At 47.3% G+C, this 20,218-nt stretch overlaps 1 pseudogene; it reads right to left on the bottom strand.

Annotated features, from left to right (window-relative positions):
• Nucleotides 1–20,218, bottom strand: part of LOC144494056 (ADP-ribosylhydrolase ARH1-like) — a 50,577-nt pseudogene that overhangs the window by 12,271 nt on the left and 18,088 nt on the right.

Here is a 20,218-nt window from a genome sequence, read left to right as displayed (position 1 = left end):
CTACCCCTTACCTACACTCAAGTGACAAATCCTAAAAGGAAATAATTATGGCCAGTCATGCCAAATGACATAGACATAGAAAGACATAGAAACCCTACAGTACAGAAAGAGGCCATTCGGCCCATCAAGTCTGCACCGACCACAATCCCACCCAGGCCCTACCCCCATATCCCTACATATTTTACCCCACTAATCCCTCTAACCTACGCATCTCATGACACTAAGGGCAATTTTTAGCATGGCCAATCAACCTAACCCACACATCTTTGGACTGTGGGAGGAAACCGGAGCACCCGGAGGAAACCCACGCAGACACGAGGAGAATGTGCAAACTCCACACAGACAGTGACCCAAGCCGGGAATCGAACCCAGGTCCCTGGAGCAGTGAAGCAGCAGTGTTAACCACTGTGCTACCGTGCCGCCCGGATCCCAGATCCGGTTTCGGGGCGTCACCCCACTGCACCCATTTGGGCCACTTACGGTTCAAATATAAATGGAGGACTTCCTCCCATTCAGAGTCCGGATCCATGTGGACCGGTGGTGTGCGTTCAAGTGGACTCGATTTAATTTGCCGAAACGTGCAACAAATTGGTTCCATAGTCGGCCAGCATAGGCCGTCGGGTGTTCCCCTCGCTTTTGTTGGCAGTTGCTTAAGCCTTTTACCGGGTCATCCCTAATGTAGCCCATGGCAGCCAGAACGGCTGCCTTCATTTCTGGTAGGGTTCCCCCGACCACGTCCAGGTAGAGGAAGTTAAACGTAAATGCAGCAACCTGCAGGTGCAGTAAATTTTTGCACCAAGCAGGAAAAGCAAATACTGCCCACGCAACAAACCACTACAAATGCCTGTGCGAGATTGAAGATTTCGACTCGCAACTAGCCATAAAAAGGGGTGTAATGTGTGCACACACCACTGAAACCGGGGACAGTGACCCAGGGGTAGAGTGGAGGGAATTAGAAGAGGATGCCTGCCATTATGCAACAGCTAGCGTCACTGCCGACTGGGGACCCCCACCTCCGATCCCGATAATGGAAGCAACGACACCACCTAATCCAGTCCCCATCCCGGCACACTCAGTCTCAGCCCCTAGTCCGAGTCCCATCCCGATAACTCCAGTCACTGATCCGGTTCCTGTACCGATGAACCCGGTCACTACCCGACGACAGGACGGACAGAACCACAATGTGACTTATGTAATTCCATACACCATGACACAGCTCACTGACATAGCTAAAGCGATTGGATTATTCAAACCCTCCGAGGATCCACATGCTCTCTTTGACCAGGTCACCCAATATCGTGTTTTAAACAGCCTAGACGAGGCAGAAGTGGTTAAACGTATTTTGCTATTTTAAGTCCTGCCATCCGTTCCGCCCTACCCGAACCCCAGAACGTGGTCGGGGGAACCCTACCAGAAATGGAGGCGGCCGTTCTGGCTGCCATAGGCTACATTAGGGATGACCCGGTAAAAGGCTTAAACAACTGCCAACAAAAGCGAGGGGAACACCCGACAGCCTATGCTGGCTGACTATGGAACCAATTTGTTGCAGTTTTCGGCCAATTAAATCGAGTCCAATTAAATGCACACCACCGGCCCATATGGATCCGGACTCTGATAGCACACGCCACCGAGGGGAGTCAGAAAGCCTGTGAGAGTTTTGACCCTGATGATAATACACACACAGAAGCCTGGGCCATTCACAAAATGACTCGCGTGTGGGAACAGAAAGTCAGACAAATAGACACCCCCAAGTCCATGAAAATTGAAAGATGAACCCAATCTACACAGACCCGTCCGGCCCCGCTTTGGCGTAACGAAGGGGGAGGTGGAAACAGGGCACTGGGAAACTCTCCCCCATTTACCCCTGCCAATCATCGATACAGAAAACCGCAGCCCCGCGCAGAACCCCGATATATTCCCAATCCCAGGTACAGGGAACAAGATAAAACCAACCCCAGATATGCACCCGCACAGCACAATGTTATAACTGTGGGCAACCCAACCATTTTGCCCGGGACGGTAGGGTACCACCAAACTTCAGGGGACCAGCAAACGCCGAACACCCATACACCCCTGCTGATCTCCAACACAGGAAACCACAAGGCCGCACAGGACGTACGCCCAACACTGGGAACCATACAGAGCCAAGCCCAGAGGCCCACCCCCACAAGCCCAACCATTTCACCTGGAACTGCAGGGCACCACCCAACTACCCCACACGACCATCTTAGCGGTTCCCTGACGATGGACTTCGACCCATGCCCCTCGAAGGACCAGCCCGACAAGCCACTGTAACCCACACCCCGTACTCCAGGCCCTGAACCTCCACCCTATGGTTCCGGAATTAATTCAGGCCCACCTTGTTCCAGCTCCGATTCAGCGGATGTCTGGAGGAAGGCCCTGTTTGAGGGGACCTCGACCAAAAGGAGTCTGGGGCACCAGAAAGCCTTACCCCCATGGCGCCCCTGGTACTGGGACTCCCAGAACTGCTTGACCCAGCGCTCACTTCCAGAGGTGTTAATGCAGTGGATACCTGACAGCCAAAGTCCGCCCACGTAGGTTCCCTCCACTAAGGAAGAATCAGGACATCGCAGTCCAAATTGTAAATAGCTTTATCCGCCCACTCGACGCATCACCAATTGAAAAGGACTTCTTATCTGCCCACATTATACTGCGTCATAATCTTCCGACACACCACAGTTTGGCTGTGGGATGAAGAATCTGTTGTTATACTGTGCCATAGTCCTCCAACAGCAACGACACATGCCACATACCCAACATTTTATTTTCTCGCTCTGCAAACTCCTTACCCCACTCAACCCCATCAACACTGATTGCCGACCAACCCTTCGTATGACACTATTGGACCTTTATTATTCCTTTACTTATTTCTTTGTTTTTTTTAGAAAAAGAGGGGAGTCATACAACATTCTAGTAAAGAAAAGGAAAAGAGAATCAGGTATTAATAAGAATTAACAGGTGCTACCTTGATCTCCCCCAGAATGAACTACATACTTCTCTGCCATCTGGGACTCCTCGTCTCAGACCGAACCACAGACACCACATCAACTGAAGGCCAGAAGATCAGCCTACGATACCCTGGATATATGTGGTTCACCCCACCAGCTGCAGGCAAATGTGAGATGGCTTCCTATGGGTACACCCGAATAAGAGTATCACCTATGGGTGTAACAACCAAAGAGTGGTGTACAGGAAAGATAATGGGAGCTCTGATTACTGCTCCCTAAGGACGACCCTCACTAGTGATTGGTGGGCGTACACTAACCATGGGTACATGGAGCTAGCCTGTCTAGCCCATGGCCCAGAAAAAGGGCTGGAATTAGGAAAGAAGTGCCCCGGTAAGGTTATTCAGAACGTGTACATATACTGTGAAATTAAGAATGGGTTAAGGACAACTGTTAGCGCACCCATCCCCACTTGTCCCGAAACCACCCCAGGGCCCCAAAATGGGTTAATACTAAAACATACAGGGAAAATATTATTCGACAACGCACACTACAAATTGGTACCAGTAGTGGTAGATTTAGCCGGAACACAATTACCAGACTGATGTCCCTCCCCACTTAGAAAATTGAATCTCCACTTGATCCAGAGGCTGCTGAGCCGAAAGACTGGTACACACGCAAGAGACGCCCAGGTCAAAGGGGCGCAAGAGGAGGGAAATCCTGAATGATCTGGCGACTGCATACGGAGCAGGGATATCCACCATTAACGCACTGGATCTGGCTGATTTGGATAATAAGCTCAGAACCCTAACCCGACAAGTTAAACAGACCTTGGACAGCTTAAATGAAAATGCTCGGCAAGATGTCGAGGGAGATTTGGCTGAGAACAGGGCCAGTAGCCTTATGGTAAGAAGGACATGCCCAAATTATTAATCAGATCACCCGAAGGAGGGTGGAAGATGATGCCAGGCAACAGAACCGAACTCTGCGTATCATCCATGGGCAATGGATGGTCGAGCAGTTAAGAGAGAATCTCGATTAGGTTAGCAGGGGGAAAGTTCCATCCTGGATCAGTGATGAACAGATTGGACACCTGATCCGGGGAAAAAAAAACACCCCAATGTCACTAACTGCCAATTATGGCAACTGACCAAGGTCTGGTCTAACGATAGTTGTAGAGGAACCCCGGGGACTGCACTAGGAATGGTGTTGGGGATCATTAAAGGAGGGATGTGGATGGGATACCAGGGGACTCTACCGTATGTGGCTGAGAAAGGAGGGAAGCTCATAGTCACCAGTCTGGAGAAATGTGAACACGCAGACGAAATGGTCGTGTTCCCATGTCTGGTGGATGGAAATAAACATGCCCTGTGTGGATTCAGAACAACCACTGACCTAAATTGTACACTGGAAATTCGAAATTTGGAAAGGGATGTCACTCGGGTGGCTTACAGGGGGGAGGGAGAATATTGTATTACAATCTCGCTAGAAAATTACCAATATGGGGCAACCATTTGTAACATCCACAACACTACATTTTGCATTAAACCACAGATTCCCGCTAGGATAGGATTAATTGAGATGGTAGACATACACAGAAGAGAGAAAACACTAATAAATACTAGCAAGAAATTGAGACAAAGCTTGGGAGACTATTTTGAAAAAATTTATACCGGGATAAAACTTCTACCCGAAAAACTTCAACAAATTAGGACACATAAGAGCTTTGTCAAAGTGGTGCAATAAGCAGGGGAAATAGAAAAGAACATTAGTGAAATTAGAGCCACTACATGGTGGGAGGACCACTGGGATTGGGGTTCAAAAGTCCAAATCCACCCATGGGTCCGCATTCTGTCACACCTGGCCGTAATAGGAATCCTACTTATGGCAGTGTACCTAACCATCCTCACGTTTAAATTTGCCCAATGGAAGAAGGAATTTCTGCAAAACCTAGACCCGGCAAGGGCCATCCGACATCGGGAAAAGCTCTGCAATCAAGAACTTTGATACTCTCCCATCTATATTATAATATGTACAGTCACTTGTCATTTTGAACTGTTTATTGCTTTGTTTGTTTGTTTGTTTGCAGTATTGATGTATTGTTTCTTTATTGCTTCTTGTATTATTTTACTTCATTTAAATTTGTTGGTACTACTGTGGGTTAGGGATGATACTATCAAACCCTGGTTCAGGGTACTTGTTCGTTGAGATGGTTTGGTAAGGATTGTGTGATCCGGTTCACTGACACTCTCTGGATCAAGAGGACGGAGTGTGGTAATATAATATCAGTTTTAAGGCTGATTAAATTGGATATCCTAAATTAAAGAATTGGGCATATTAAAATCAAACACAGTCAAACCTCAGGCAGGCCAATTATACAAATACCCAAACATGTCTGGGCCTGGCCCATCAATCATCTATCAAAGATCATTGCACTCTACTGGGACCCAGCACGAGATCATTACACCGCATTGAAATGCACTGGCCTATTATTAGAATTTGGAGATGCCGGCGTTGGACTGGGATGAACACAATAAGAAGTTTAACAACACCAGGTTAAAGTCCAACAGGTTTATTTGGTAGCAAAAGCCACACAAGCTTTCGGAGCTCCAAGCCCCTTCTTCAGGTGAGTGGGAATTCTGTTCACAAACAGGGCATATAAAGACACAGACTCAATTTACATGAATAATGATTGGAATGCGAATACTTGCAGCTAATCAAGTCTTTAAGATACAAACAACGTGAGTGGAGAGAGCATCAAGACAGGCTAAAAAGATGTGTATTATCTCCAGACAAGACAGCCAGTGAAACTCTGCAGGTCCAGGCAAGCTGTGGGGGTTACAAATAGTGTGACATGAACCCAATATCCCGGTTGAGGCCGTCCTCGTGTGTGCGGAACTTGGCTATCAGTTTCTGCTCAGCGACTCTGCGCTGTCATGTGTCGTGAAGGCCGCCTTGGAGAACGCTTACCCGAATATCAGAGGCCGAATGCCCGTGACCGCTGAAGTGCTCCCCAACAGGAAGAGAACAGTCTTGCCTGGTGATTGTCGAGCGGTGTTCATTCATCCGTTGTCGCAGCATCTGCATAGTTTCCCCAATGTACCATGCCTCGGGACATCCTTTCCTGCAGCGTATCAGGTAGACAACGTTGGCCGAGTTGCAAGAGTATGTACCGTACCTGGTGGATGGTGTTCTCACGTGAGATGATGGCATCTGTGTCGATGATCCGGCACGTATTGCAGAGGTTGCTGTGGCAGGGTTGAGGGTGTTGTGGTCACTGTTCTCCTGAAGGTTGGGTAGTTTGCTGCGGACAATGGTCTATTTGAGTCAAAGAACAAAGAACAAAGAACAGTACAGCACAGGAAACAGGCCCTTCGGCCCTCCAAGCCTGTGCCGCTCCTTGGTCCAACTAGACCAATCGTTTGTATCCCTCCATTCCCAGGCTGCTCATGTGGCTATCCAGGTAAGTCTTAAACGATGTCAGCGTGCCTGCCTCCACCACCCTACTTGGCAGCGCATTCCAGGCCCCCACCACCCTCTGTGTAAAAAACATCCCTCTAATATCTGAGTTATACTTCGCCCCTCTCAGCTTGAGCCCGTGACCCCTCGTGAACATCACTTCTGATCTGGGAAAAAGCTTCCCACCATTCACCCTATCTATCCCCTTCATAATCTTGTACACCTCTATTAGATCTCCCCTCATTCTCCGTCTTTCCAGGGAGAACAAGCCCAGTTTACCCAATCTCTCCTCATAGCTAAGACCCTCCATACCAGGCAACATCCTGGTAAACCTTCTCTGCACTCTCTCTAACGCCTCCACGTCCTTCTGGTAGTGCGGCGACCAGAACTGGACGCAGTACTCCAAATGTGGCATAACCAGCGTTCTATACAGCTGCATCATCAGACTCCAGCTTTTATACTCTATACCCCGTCCTATAAAGGCAAGCATATCATATGCCTTCTTCACCACCTTCTCCACCTGTGTTGCCACCTTCAAGGATTTGTGGACTTGCACACCTAGGTCCCTCTGTGTTTCTATACTCCTGATGACTCTGCCATTTATTGTATAACTCCTCCCTACATTATTTCTTCCAAAATGCATCACTTCGCATTTATCCGGATTAAACTCCATCTGCCACCTCTCCGCCCAATTTTCCAGCCTATCTATATCCTGCTGTATTGCCCGACAATGCTCTTCGCTATCCGCAAGTCCAGCCATCTTCGTGTCATCTGCAAACTTGCTGATTACACCAGTTACACCTTCTTCCAAATCATTTATATATATCACAAATAGCAGAGGTCCCAGTACAGAGCCCTGCGGAACACCACTGGTCACAGACCTCCAGCCGGAAAAAGACCTTTCGACCGCTACCCTCTGTCTCCTATGGCCAAGCCAGTTCTCCACCCATCTAGCCACTTCTCTTTGTACCCCATGAGCCTTAACCTTCTTAACCAACCTGCCATGTGGGACTTTGTCAAATGCCTTACTGAAATCCATATAGACGACATCCACTGAGCTGAGTCGCTGAGCAGAAACTGATAGCCAAGTTCCGCACACACGAGGACGGCCTCAACCGGGATATTGGGTTCATGTCACACTATTTGTAACCCCCACAGCTTGCCTGGACCTGCAGAGTTTCACTGGCTGTCTTGTCTGGAGACAATACACTTCTTTTTAGCCTGTCTTGATGCTCTCTCCACTCACGTTGTTTGTATCTTAAAGACTTGATTAGCTGCGAGTATTCGCATTCCAACCATTATTCATGTAAATTGAGTCTGTGTCTTTATATGCCCTATTTGTGAACAGAATTCCCACTCACCTGAAGAAGGGGCTTGGAGCCTGGTGTTGTTAAACTTCTTGCTATTATTAGAAGCCCAGATTGGGCCAGACTTTCTGTCACGTAGAGTTCCTGCAGTTACCTTATCTGGCAACAGGTTACGTGTAAGCAACAGCATGGAGATGGACACCTGGGGGTGGGCCCCAGTGTCCTGTCAGGCAGACATCAAGAAACCCATTGGGTATTGGGACCCCCTCCTGGGACCTCATTGGCTGGAAACCAGTTAAGGTTCTGGAAAGGCAGGCAGGCAAGGCGATAAAGGTACACATCTCAGACACGCCAGCAGCGAAGACTCGACGAGGGAGGCGACCTTGACCATCCGGAAGACTGAGCAGAGAAGCTGCCATCGAGACTCACCTTCATGACGACAGACCAGAGGGACTCAGAGAATCGGGCCTGCAGTTTAACCAAACCATCTTTACGGGTAGTGTACTTGAACCTGCTGCGGTATCCTCTTGTTTTATGTGGGTAATTTAAGAGTTAATAGTGTTATTTATTAATAAACTTATGAATAAACTTGTGTTTGTCCATTGTCCATCTTGCAAATAAGGGCACCGGGGTAAGACTTTGGAGTAAGCAAACTGGTCGAAAGGATCTGAGAATTAACAGGTACAACAGTTCGATTCCCGGCTTGGGTCACTGTCTGTGTGGAGTTGCACGTTCTCCCCGTGTCTGCGTGGGTTTCCTCGGGTGCTCCAGTTTCCTCCCACACTCTGATAGACGTGCTGGTTAGGTGCATTAGCCCGAACAAGTGCCGGACTGTGTTGACCAGGGGAATTTTACAGTAACTTCATTGCAGTGTTGATGTAAGCCTTACTTGTGACTAATAAATTTACATTACTTTACTTTTTTTTACTACATCTGGCAATTTGTTCCAGACATTCACTACCCTCTGCATGTAAAAATTGCCCCTCTGGACCCTTTTGTATCTCTTCCCTCTCACCTTAAACCTATGCCCACTCGTTTTAGACTCCTCTAGCTTTGGGAAAAGATGTTGACTATCGACTTTATATCTATCTACCTAACATCTACCTGGTAGTGAATTCCACAGGTTGACTACTTTCTGTCGAAGAAATTTCTCCTCTTCTGAATCCTAAATGATTTTATCTCTTATCCTCAAACTGTGACCTCTGGTTTTAGATTCCCCCGCCATCGGGAACATCCTTCCTGCATCTGACCTGTCCAGTCCTGTTAGAATTTTATAGGTTTTTATGAGATCCCTTCTCACTCTTCTGAACTACGCAACTCTCCTCGAATATCAGTCTTGCCATCCCAGGAATCAGTCTGGTAAACCTTCTCTGTACTCCCTCCTTAGCAAGAACATTCTCCCTCAGATAGAGACCAAAACTGCACACAATATTCTAGGTGTGACCTCACCAAGGTTCTGTATAATTACAGCGAGACTCTTATACTCAAATTCTGTCGCTATGAATGCCAACATACCATTTGCCTTCTTACTGCCTGCTGCACCTGCATGCTTACCTTCAGTGACTGGTGTATGATGACACCCAGGTTTTGTTGCACATTCCCCCTCTCTCAATTCATAGGTATAAATTCCCTTCTCTCAATGTATAGATATAAATTCCCCTCTCTCTATCTATTTCCATAGCTAGTAATTCCCGAACAGGTAGCTGGTCTGTGGCCAGAGGCTTACAGCTTCAGGAACATCAAATGTGTCTAACCAGGGTCTCTCCTGCTCTTACCTCCAGCCGTTGGCGTGTTTTTGGAAGGATTTTACATATGTTGGCTCAGAGGCAAAGATACGATCAACTGCACCATGGGAATTCATATTATACTCTGCGGAGTATAGTTGTTGCATATTATCACGTTACAAACGTTTACCTACCTCCCATTCCGTGGAGATGAGTGTGAGTGAGGGTGCAATGTACTTGTTCCTGGATGTGAGTTACACTTTCAGGCTGCAATGTACCTGTCCCTGGGATGTGAGTTATATTTAGCTTTATGTACCTTTAAGACCTGGCTGGCTGTAGGGATTCGCATTCTAATTAGTATTCTGTAACTTGATTTTGTGTCTCTGTGCACTGTTTGAGAGCACATTTCTACTCCATCTGACGAAGGAGCAGTGCTCCGAAAGCTTATGGTATTTGCTACCAAATAAACCTGTTGGACTTTAACCTGATGTTGTGAGACTTCTTACTGTGAGTTATACTGTCAGGGTGCAGCGTACCTGTTCCTGGATGTGAGTTATACTGTCAGGGTACAGTGTGCCTGTCCCTGAATGTGAGTTATACTGTCATGCTGCAGTGTATCTGTCCCTGGATAAGAGTTATACTGTAAGAAGTCTCACAACACCAGGTTAAAGTCCAACAGGTTTCTTTGGTAGCAAATACCATAAGCTTTCGGAGCACTGTTCCTTCATCATTTATACTGTCAGGGTGTAGTGTACCTGTCCCTTGATATGAGTTATACTGTCTGGGTTCTGTGTACCTGTCCCTGGACGTGAGTTATATTGTCAGGGTGTAGTGTATCTGTCCCTGGATGTGAGTTTTACTGTCAGTGTTCTGTGTATCTGACCTTGGATGTGAGTTGTACTGTTAGGGTACAGCGTACCTGTCCCTGGATGTGAGTTATACTGTCAGTGTCTGATCCATTGATGTGAGTTATACCGTCAGGCTGCAGTGTAACTGACTCTGGATGTGAGTTATACTGTCTGGGTGATGTGTACTCACCCCTGGATGTGAGTTATAATGACAAGATGCAGTGTATTTGTCCCTGGATGTGAGTTATACTGTCAGTGTGCTTTGTACCTGACCCTGGATGTGAGTTATATTGTCAGGGTGCAGTGTATCTGTCCCTGGATGTGAGTTTTACTGTCAGTGTTCTGTGTACCTGACCTTGGATGTGAGCTATACTGTCAGGGTACAGTGTACCACCCCTGGATGTGAGCTATACTGTCAGGGTGCAGTGTACCTGCTGATTTTCCTGCCATGTTCTTCATGCACTCAAAGAACATAGAACGAAGAACAGTACAGCACAGGAACAGGCCCTTTGATGCTCCAAGCCTGCCTCGATGATGATGTCTGCCTCAACTAAATCCATAGGCACTTAGGAGTCCCGATCCTTCCATTCCCATCCTATTCATGTATTTTTCTAGTTGCTCCTTAAATGCCGCTATCGTACCTGCTCCCACCACCTCCCCGGGCAGCGCGTTCCAAACATTCACCACCCTCTGTGTAAAATAAAAATTGCCTCGCACATCTCCTGTAAACCTTCCCCCATGTACCTTAAACATATGTCTGCTAGTGCTTGACATTTCTACCCTAGGAAAGAGCATCTGACTATCCACTCTGTCCATGCCACTCATAATCTTGTAAACTTCTATCAGGTCACCCCTCAATCTCTGTCATTCCAGTGAAAACAAATCGAGTTTGTCCAACCTCTTCTCATAGCTAATACCCTCCAGACCAAGTAACATCCTGGTAAACCTAGTGATCTTATAGAGGTCTATAAAATAATGAGGGGCATAGATCAGCTAGATAGTCAATATCTTTTTCCAAAGATAGGGGAGTCTAAAACTCGAGGGCATAGGTTTAAGATGAGAGGGGAGAGATACAAAAGGGTCCAGAGGAGCAAATTATTTTACACAGAGGGTGGTGAGTGTCTGGAACAAGCTGCCGGCGGTAGTAGTAGAGGCAGGTACAATTTTGTCTTTTAAAAAGCGTTTAGACAGTTACATCGGTAAGTTGGGTATTGAGCGATATGGGCCAAATATGGGCAATTGACACTAGCTTAGGGGTTTAAAAAAAAGGGCGGCATGGACAAGTTGGGCCGAAAGGCCTGTTTCCATGCTGTAAACCTCGATGACTCAATGACCTTTTCTGTACCCTCTCCAAAGCATCCACATCCTTCTGGTAGTGTGGTGACCAGAATTGTACACAGTAATCTAAATGAGGCCTAACTAAGGTTCTGTACAGCTGCAGCATGACCTGCGAATTTTTATACTCAATGACCCGAGCGATGAAGGCAAACATGCCATGTGCCTTCTTGACTACCTTATCCACCTTGTATTCCCGAGTCAGTCTCCTGTACAGTTGCTCCAACTCTTTCTGGGCTCCCTGGCTCTGCACTAGGGCCCCGGGCTATGGCCAGATGCATGACAGTGCCTTCACTCACCCCCCCCAGCTGGACACATCGATGTGGCTGGGGTCCCCCAGCTCCCTGAGCTGGTCGGGGATCTCCTCCCTGCTCATGCAGAACTCCCTAGAGTCGTTCCGGTAACCGTGCGCATTTGCCACCCTGCTCAGAACCATCGAGGCCACATAGCGCTGGAGCAGAGGCTCTGTCGGAGCACAGCCCAGCCCACACTAACACTCCCCAGTCAGGGCTTTGTGCTGAGGAGCTCTTCCTGACTCTGCAGCTGCAGTAGGAGGGAAGCTCCCCCTGAGGCTAAGTAGCTGAGATTGAGGGAATGTCAGTATCCAGCAGTTGAGAGGAAACACTTGTCGCTGCTTGTTAGTGTCTGCTGTGCCAATCTGCAGCACTCGCTCATTTCCTTCTGTGTGAGTCTGCTGTTCTGACCTGTTCATTGTCATTATTAATATGGGGCTGGTGTTTTCACTCTGTGCATGGCTGTCATTTGTTTATGAGTCAGGCTTTATTTTATGGACCTCAGTCCCTGTGGAGCTAATCTGGGTGTCACTTTGTAAAGTCAGTATCTGGGACAGGAGGTGTCGGTTTTACAGGAGCTGCCAGTGTCTGATGCACAAAAGTGGTCTTTTATTCTGCATCAGTGCTGGGCAACCTCGGCCTGTGAGTGGGCCGCATGAGGTGCCCTCCTTCACTGGCATGGTGGCACAGTGGTTAGCACTGCTGCCTCACAGCACCAGGGACCTGAGTTCAATTCTGATGTTGAGTCACTGTCTGTGTGGAGTCTGCACATTCTCCCCGTGTCTGTGTGGGTTTTCTCCGGGTGCTCTGGTTTCCTCTCACAGTCCAAAGATGTGCTGGTTGTGCTGATTGGCCAGGCTAAATTGCCACATAGTGTCAGGGGAACTAACAGCGTCAATACGTGGGGGTACAGGGATAGAGCTGGGTGGAATTGTTGTCAGTGCAGGCTCGATTGGCCACATGGACTCCTTCTATACTCTAGTTCTATGATTCTACTTCAGTGGGCCACAAGATTGAAATCAGGCTTGCTCACTAACCTTGACATCATGAATCCAGTTAAATACATTTAATATCTGCTGAATACTTCAGGCAGGGGTGGCATGGTGGCACAGTGGTTAGCAGAGCTGCCTCACAGCCTCGGGAACCCAGGTTCAATTCTGGCCTCAGGTATCTGTCTGTGTGGAGTTTGCACATTCTCCCCGTGTCTGCATGGGTTTCCTCTGGGTGATCCAGTTTCCTCCCACAGCCCAAAGATGTTTAGGCTGGGTGGATTGGCCTCATTAATTGCCCCTCAGCATCCCAAGGTGTGTTGGCTGGGCGGATTAGCGGGTTAAATACATAACATACCAGAGGATGGGCCAGGGTAAAATGCTCTGTGCAGACTTGATGGGCCGAATGGCCTCCTTCTGCACTGTAGAGATTCAATGATTCTGTGATGTTATGAAATGGTAAAACCAAATCAATATTTACACTTTGGACACAGAGGCAGCGCACGGCTCTCACAGTCAATGTTGTGAGCAATCAGCGTGCACCTCACTGCACTTGCCCTTGCTTTACCTGCCTATCAATTCATTCATATCGGTCGGAAAAAAATCACAGATAGAAGTAACTGGAATGTGGAAACCCTGGGCAATGGTCAATAACATGTCTCGTGGGCCGCACTAAGAACCCAGATGGGTTGTACGTGACCCCCAGGCCGCAGGTTGTCCATCACTGCCCTGCATCTTACAGTCTTTTTTTTGCTCTGAGTATGTGTATTATTTAGTAGTGTTTGGATTCTGCTATTTCTATTCTGGTAGGAATTTTGGATTCTATGATTCTATGAATTTTGCTCTTCACTTTTTCAGCATCGCAAGGTGACAGAATGTTTACAATGTGCAGAAGCAGGCCATTCGGTCTATCGTGTCTGCACCGACTCTCCAAACAAGCATTACGACTTCATGCAATGCCTCTGCCTTTTCCCTGTATCCCTGTACTTTGCTTCTATTGCAATAATCATCCAATGCCCTCTTAAGTACCTCGATTGAAGCTGCCCCCACCACACTTCCGGACAGCCCATTCCGAACAGTTTGTCCCTATCTACTCCGGCCTGTTCCATCATGATTTTGAACATCTCTATCAAATCTTCTGTTGGCCTTCTTCTTTCCAAGGTGAACAGTCCCGACCTCTCCAATCTATCATCATAACTAAAATATCTCATCCCTGGAACCATTCTTGTAAACATCTTCTGCGCTCTCTCTAATGTATTCGCATTCTTCCTGTAGTGTGGTGCCCAGAACTGTGCACGATATTCCAGCTGAGGTCTAACTAGTGTTAGCATAACCTCTTTGTTCTTGTACTTTGTGCCCCTGTTAGAAATAAGATTCTAAATGCTGTACTAACTGCTCTCTCCACCTGTCCTGTCACCTTCAAAGATTGACGCACCCAGTTTCCACAACACAAACTGACAAATATAGAGGAATTCAACAGAATCATACAGGCAAGATGCAGAAAAGAGAGAGTTATCCACACACTCAGAGTGAGAGTGATTGGCACATAACAACAGAAGGAAGAGAGATCTCATTGAAGCAAGTCAACACTTTGGAAAAAAGAATAGAGGCATGGACTATTTTCTAAACGGTGACAAAATTCATAATGCTAAAGTGCAAAGGGACTTGGGAGTCCTAGTCCAGGATTCTCTAAAGGTAAACTTGCAGGTTGAGTCCGTAATTAAGAAAGCAAATGTAATGTTGTCATTTATCTCAAGAGGCTTGGAATACAAAAGCAGGGATGTACTTCTGAGGCTTTATAAAGCACTGGTTAGGCCCCATTTGGAGTACTGTGAGCAATTTTGGGCCCCACACCTCAGGAAGGACATACTGGCACTGGAGCGGGTCCAGCGGAGATTCACACGGATGATCCCAGGAATGGTAGGCCTGACATACGATGAACGTCTGAGGATCGTGGGATTATATTCATTGGAGTTTAGGAGGTTGAGGGGAGATCTGATAGAAACTTACAAGATAATGAACGGCTTAGATAGGATGGACGTAGGGAAGTTGTTTCCATTAACAGGGGAGACTAGGACGCGGGGGCACAGCCTTAGAATAAAAGGGAGTCACTTTAGAACAGAGATGAGGAGAAATTTCTTCAGCCAGAGAGTGGTGGGTCTGTGGAATTCATTGCCACAGAGGGCTGTGGAGGCCGAGACGTTGAGCGTCTTCAAGACAGAAATTGATAAATTCTTGATTTCTCGAGGAATTAAGGGCTATGGGGAGAGAGCGGGTAAATGGAGTTGAAATCAACCATGATTGAATGGTGGAGTGGACTCGATGGGCCGAATGGCCTTACTTCCGCTCCTATGTCTTATGGTCTTATGGTCTTATGTAAACAGGCTTGCCAGAGCAGTCACTGAGAGATTCTCACTCTGGGTGGGGAACCTCAAACACAAAGACACAGTGTAAGAAAAAGGGTGAGATCATCACAAAGGAAGGATTAAATCTACTCGCGGTGGGCTTTGTCAAAAGAAAAAGAGATTTTATTTCAAAGTTTTTCACATTACATTCCTGAGGATTGAAAGAATTGTTTAGTTCAGCAATACTTATTCTGTGCTCCCAAACAACTACTCATGGGGTTGTGAGCATAAGGGATTTGCTCCCCTAGGAGGAATTCGATGCTCAACAGTCGAGTATATTTCAGGCTGAAATAGCAATAGGGTTTTGGGCTCTCAGGGAATAGTGGATATGGGGTGTGGACAGGAAGGTTGAGCGAAGGTGGAATGTCAGCCGTAACTGTATTCAGTCTCAGAGCAGGTGTTTGTGGTTTGTATCTTCTTCTATCTGCTTTACTATGATATCAGCCAGGAGATATGGCTGATAAACATCGTGAAACAATTCCTCATGTCTCAACTTCGAGAGTGTTAGGCCCAAATATAAGTTTATTGCTCCGACACCAGTTTTTAAAAATTCATTCGTGGGACATGGGCGTCGCTGGCTGGGCCAGCATGTTTTGCCCATCCCTAGTTGCCCTTGGAGGGCAGTTGAGAGTCAACCACATTGCTGTGGCTCTGGAGTCACATGTAGGCCACACAGTCTCCTGTACAGTTGCTCCAACTCTTTCTGGGCTCCCTGGCTCTGCACTAGGGCCCCGGGCTATGGCCAGATGCATGACAGTGCCTTCACTCAGCCCCCCCAGCTGGACACATCGATGTGGCTGGGGTCCCCCAGCTCCCTGAGCTGGTCGGGGATCTCCTCCCTGCTCATGCAGAACTCCCTAGAGTCGTTCCGGTAACCGTGCGCATTTGCCACCCTGCTCAGAACCATCGAGGCCACATAGCGCTGGAGCAGAGGCTCTGTCGGAGCACAGCCCAGCCCACACTAACACTCCCCAGTCAGGGCTTTGTGCTGAGGCGCTCTTCCTGACTCTGCAGCTGCAGTAGGAGGGAAGCTCCCCCTGAGGCTAAGTAGCTGAGATTGAGGGAATGTCAGTATCCAGCAGTTGAGAGGAAACACTTGTCGCTGCTTGTTAGTGTCTGCTGTGCCAATCTGCAGCACTCTCTCATTTCCTTCTGTGTGAGTCTGCTGTTCTGACCTGTTCATTGTCATTATTAATATGGGGCTGGTGTTTTCACTCTGTGCATGGCTGTCATTTGTTTATGAGTCAGGCTTTATTTTATGGACCTCAGTCCCTGTGGAGCTAATCTGGGTGTCACTTTGTAAAGTCAGTATCTGGGACAGGAGGTGTCGGTTTTACAGGAGCTGCCAGTGTCTGATGCACAAAAGTGGTCTTTTATTCTGCATCAGTGCTGGGCAACCTCGGCCTGTGAGTGGGCCGCATGAGGTGCCCTCCTTCACTGGCATGGTGGCACAGTGGTTAGCACTGCTGCCTCACAGCACCAGGGACCTGAGTTCAATTCTGATGTTGAGTCACTGTCTGTGTGGAGTCTGCACATTCTCCCCGTGTCTGTGTGGGTTTTCTCCGGGTGCTCTGGTTTCCTCTCACAGTCCAAAGATGTGCTGGTTGTGCTGATTGGCCAGGCTAAATTGCCACATAGTGTCAGGGGAACTAACAGCGTCAATACGTGGGGGTACAGGGATAGAGCTGGGTGGAATTGTTGTCAGTGCAGGCTCGATTGGCCACATGGACTCCTTCTATACTCTAGTTCTATGATTCTACTTCAGTGGGCCACAAGATTGAAATCAGGCTTGCTCACTAACCTTGACATCATGAATCCAGTTAAATACATTTAATATCTGCTGAATACTTCAGGCAGGGGTGGCATGGTGGCACAGTGGTTAGCAGAGCTGCCTCACAGCCTCGGGAACCCAGGTTCAATTCTGGCCTCAGGTATCTGTCTGTGTGGAGTTTGCACATTCTCCCCGTGTCTGCATGGGTTTCCTCTGGGTGATCCAGTTTCCTCCCACAGCCCAAAGATGTTTAGGCTGGGTGGATTGGCCTCATTAATTGCCCCTCAGCATCCCAAGGTGTGTTGGCTGGGCGGATTAGCGGGTTAAATACATAACATACCAGAGGATGGGCCAGGGTAAAATGCTCTGTGCAGACTTGATGGGCCGAATGGCCTCCTTCTGCACTGTAGAGATTCAATGATTCTGTGATGTTATGAAATGGTAAAACCAAATCAATATTTACACTTTGGACACAGAGGCAGCGCACGGCTCTCACAGTCAATGTTGTGAGCAATCAGCGTGCACCTCACTGCACTTGCCCTTGCTTTACCTGCCTATCAATTCATTCATATCGGTCGGAAAAAAATCACAGATAGAAGTAACTGGAATGTGGAAACCCTGGGCAATGGTCAATAACATGTCTCGTGGGCCGCACTAAGAACCCAGATGGGTTGTACGTGACCCCCAGGCCGCAGGTTGTCCATCACTGCCCTGCATCTTACAGTCTTTTTTTTGCTCTGAGTATGTGTATTATTTAGTAGTGTTTGGATTCTGCTATTTCTATTCTGGTAGGAATTTTGGATTCTATGATTCTATGAATTTTGCTCTTCACTTTTTCAGCATCGCAAGGTGACAGAATGTTTACAATGTGCAGAAGCAGGCCATTCGGTCTATCGTGTCTGCACCGACTCTCCAAACAAGCATTACGACTTCATGCAATGCCTCTGCCTTTTCCCTGTATCCCTGTACTTTGCTTCTATTGCAATAATCATCCAATGCCCTCTTAAGTACCTCGATTGAAGCTGCCCCCACCACACTTCCGGACAGCCCATTCCGAACAGTTTGTCCCTATCTACTCCGGCCTGTTCCATCATGATTTTGAACATCTCTATCAAATCTTCTGTTGGCCTTCTTCTTTCCAAGGTGAACAGTCCCGACCTCTCCAATCTATCATCATAACTAAAATATCTCATCCCTGGAACCATTCTTGTAAACATCTTCTGCGCTCTCTCTAATGTATTCGCATTCTTCCTGTAGTGTGGTGCCCAGAACTGTGCACGATATTCCAGCTGAGGTCTAACTAGTGTTAGCATAACCTCTTTGTTCTTGTACTTTGTGCCCCTGTTAGAAATAAGATTCTAAATGCTGTACTAACTGCTCTCTCCACCTGTCCTGTCACCTTCAAAGATTGACGCACCCAGTTTCCACAACACAAACTGACAAATATAGAGGAATTCAACAGAATCATACAGGCAAGATGCAGAAAAGAGAGAGTTATCCACACACTCAGAGTGAGAGTGATTGGCACATAACAACAGAAGGAAGAGAGATCTCATTGAAGCAAGTCAACACTTTGGAAAAAAGAATAGAGGCATGGACTATTTTCTAAACGGTGACAAAATTCATAATGCTAAAGTGCAAAGGGACTTGGGAGTCCTAGTCCAGGATTCTCTAAAGGTAAACTTGCAGGTTGAGTCCGTAATTAAGAAAGCAAATGTAATGTTGTCATTTATCTCAAGAGGCTTGGAATACAAAAGCAGGGATGTACTTCTGAGGCTTTATAAAGCACTGGTTAGGCCCCATTTGGAGTACTGTGAGCAATTTTGGGCCCCACACCTCAGGAAGGACATACTGGCACTGGAGCGGGTCCAGCGGAGATTCACACGGATGATCCCAGGAATGGTAGGCCTGACATACGATGAACGTCTGAGGATCGTGGGATTATATTCATTGGAGTTTAGGAGGTTGAGGGGAGATCTGATAGAAACTTACAAGATAATGAACGGCTTAGATAGGATGGACGTAGGGAAGTTGTTTCCATTAACAGGGGAGACTAGGACGCGGGGGCACAGCCTTAGAATAAAAGGGAGTCACTTTAGAACAGAGATGAGGAGAAATTTCTTCAGCCAGAGAGTGGTGGGTCTGTGGAATTCATTGCCACAGAGGGCTGTGGAGGCCGAGACGTTGAGCGTCTTCAAGACAGAAATTGATAAATTCTTGATTTCTCGAGGAATTAAGGGCTATGGGGAGAGAGCGGGTAAATGGAGTTGAAATCAACCATGATTGAATGGTGGAGTGGACTTGATGGGCCGAATGGCCTTACTTCCGCTCCTATGTCTTATGGTCTTATGGTCTTATGTAAACAGGCTTGCCAGAGCAGTCACTGAGAGATTCTCACTCTGGGTGGGGAACCTCAAACACAAAGACACAGTGTAAGAAAAAGGGTGAGATCATCACAAAGGAAGGATTAAATCTACTCGCGGTGGGCTTTGTCAAAAGAAAAAGAGATTTTATTTCAAAGTTTTTCACATTACATTCCTGAGGATTGAAAGAATTGTTTAGTTCAGCAATACTTATTCTGTGCTCCCAAACAACTACTCATGGGGTTGTGAGCATAAGGGATTTGCTCCCCTAGGAGGAATTCGATGCTCAACAGTCGAGTATATTTCAGGCTGAAATAGCAATAGGGTTTTGGGCTCTCAGGGAATAGTGGATATGGGGTGTGGACAGGAAGGTTGAGCGAAGGTGGAATGTCAGCCGTAACTGTATTCAGTCTCAGAGCAGGTGTTTGTGGTTTGTATCTTCTTCTATCTGCTTTACTATGATATCAGCCAGGAGATATGGCTGATAAACATCGTGAAACAATTCCTCATGTCTCAACTTCGAGAGTGTTAGGCCCAAATATAAGTTTATTGCTCCGACACCAGTTTTTAAAAATTCATTCGTGGGACATGGGCGTCGCTGGCTGGGCCAGCATGTTTTGCCCATCCCTAGTTGCCCTTGGAGGGCAGTTGAGAGTCAACCACATTGCTGTGGCTCTGGAGTCACATGTAGGCCACACTGGGTAAGGACGGCAGATTTTCTTCCCGAAAGGACATTACTAAACCAGTTGGGTTTCTCT

The sequence above is a fragment of the Mustelus asterias genome, chromosome 5 (assembly GCF_964213995.1).
Source record: "Mustelus asterias chromosome 5, sMusAst1.hap1.1, whole genome shotgun sequence".
NCBI classification, from domain to species: Eukaryota; Metazoa; Chordata; class Chondrichthyes; order Carcharhiniformes; family Triakidae; genus Mustelus; species Mustelus asterias.
Note: the sequence above shows the minus strand (reverse complement) of the source record. Positions and strands in the feature narration are given on the sequence as shown.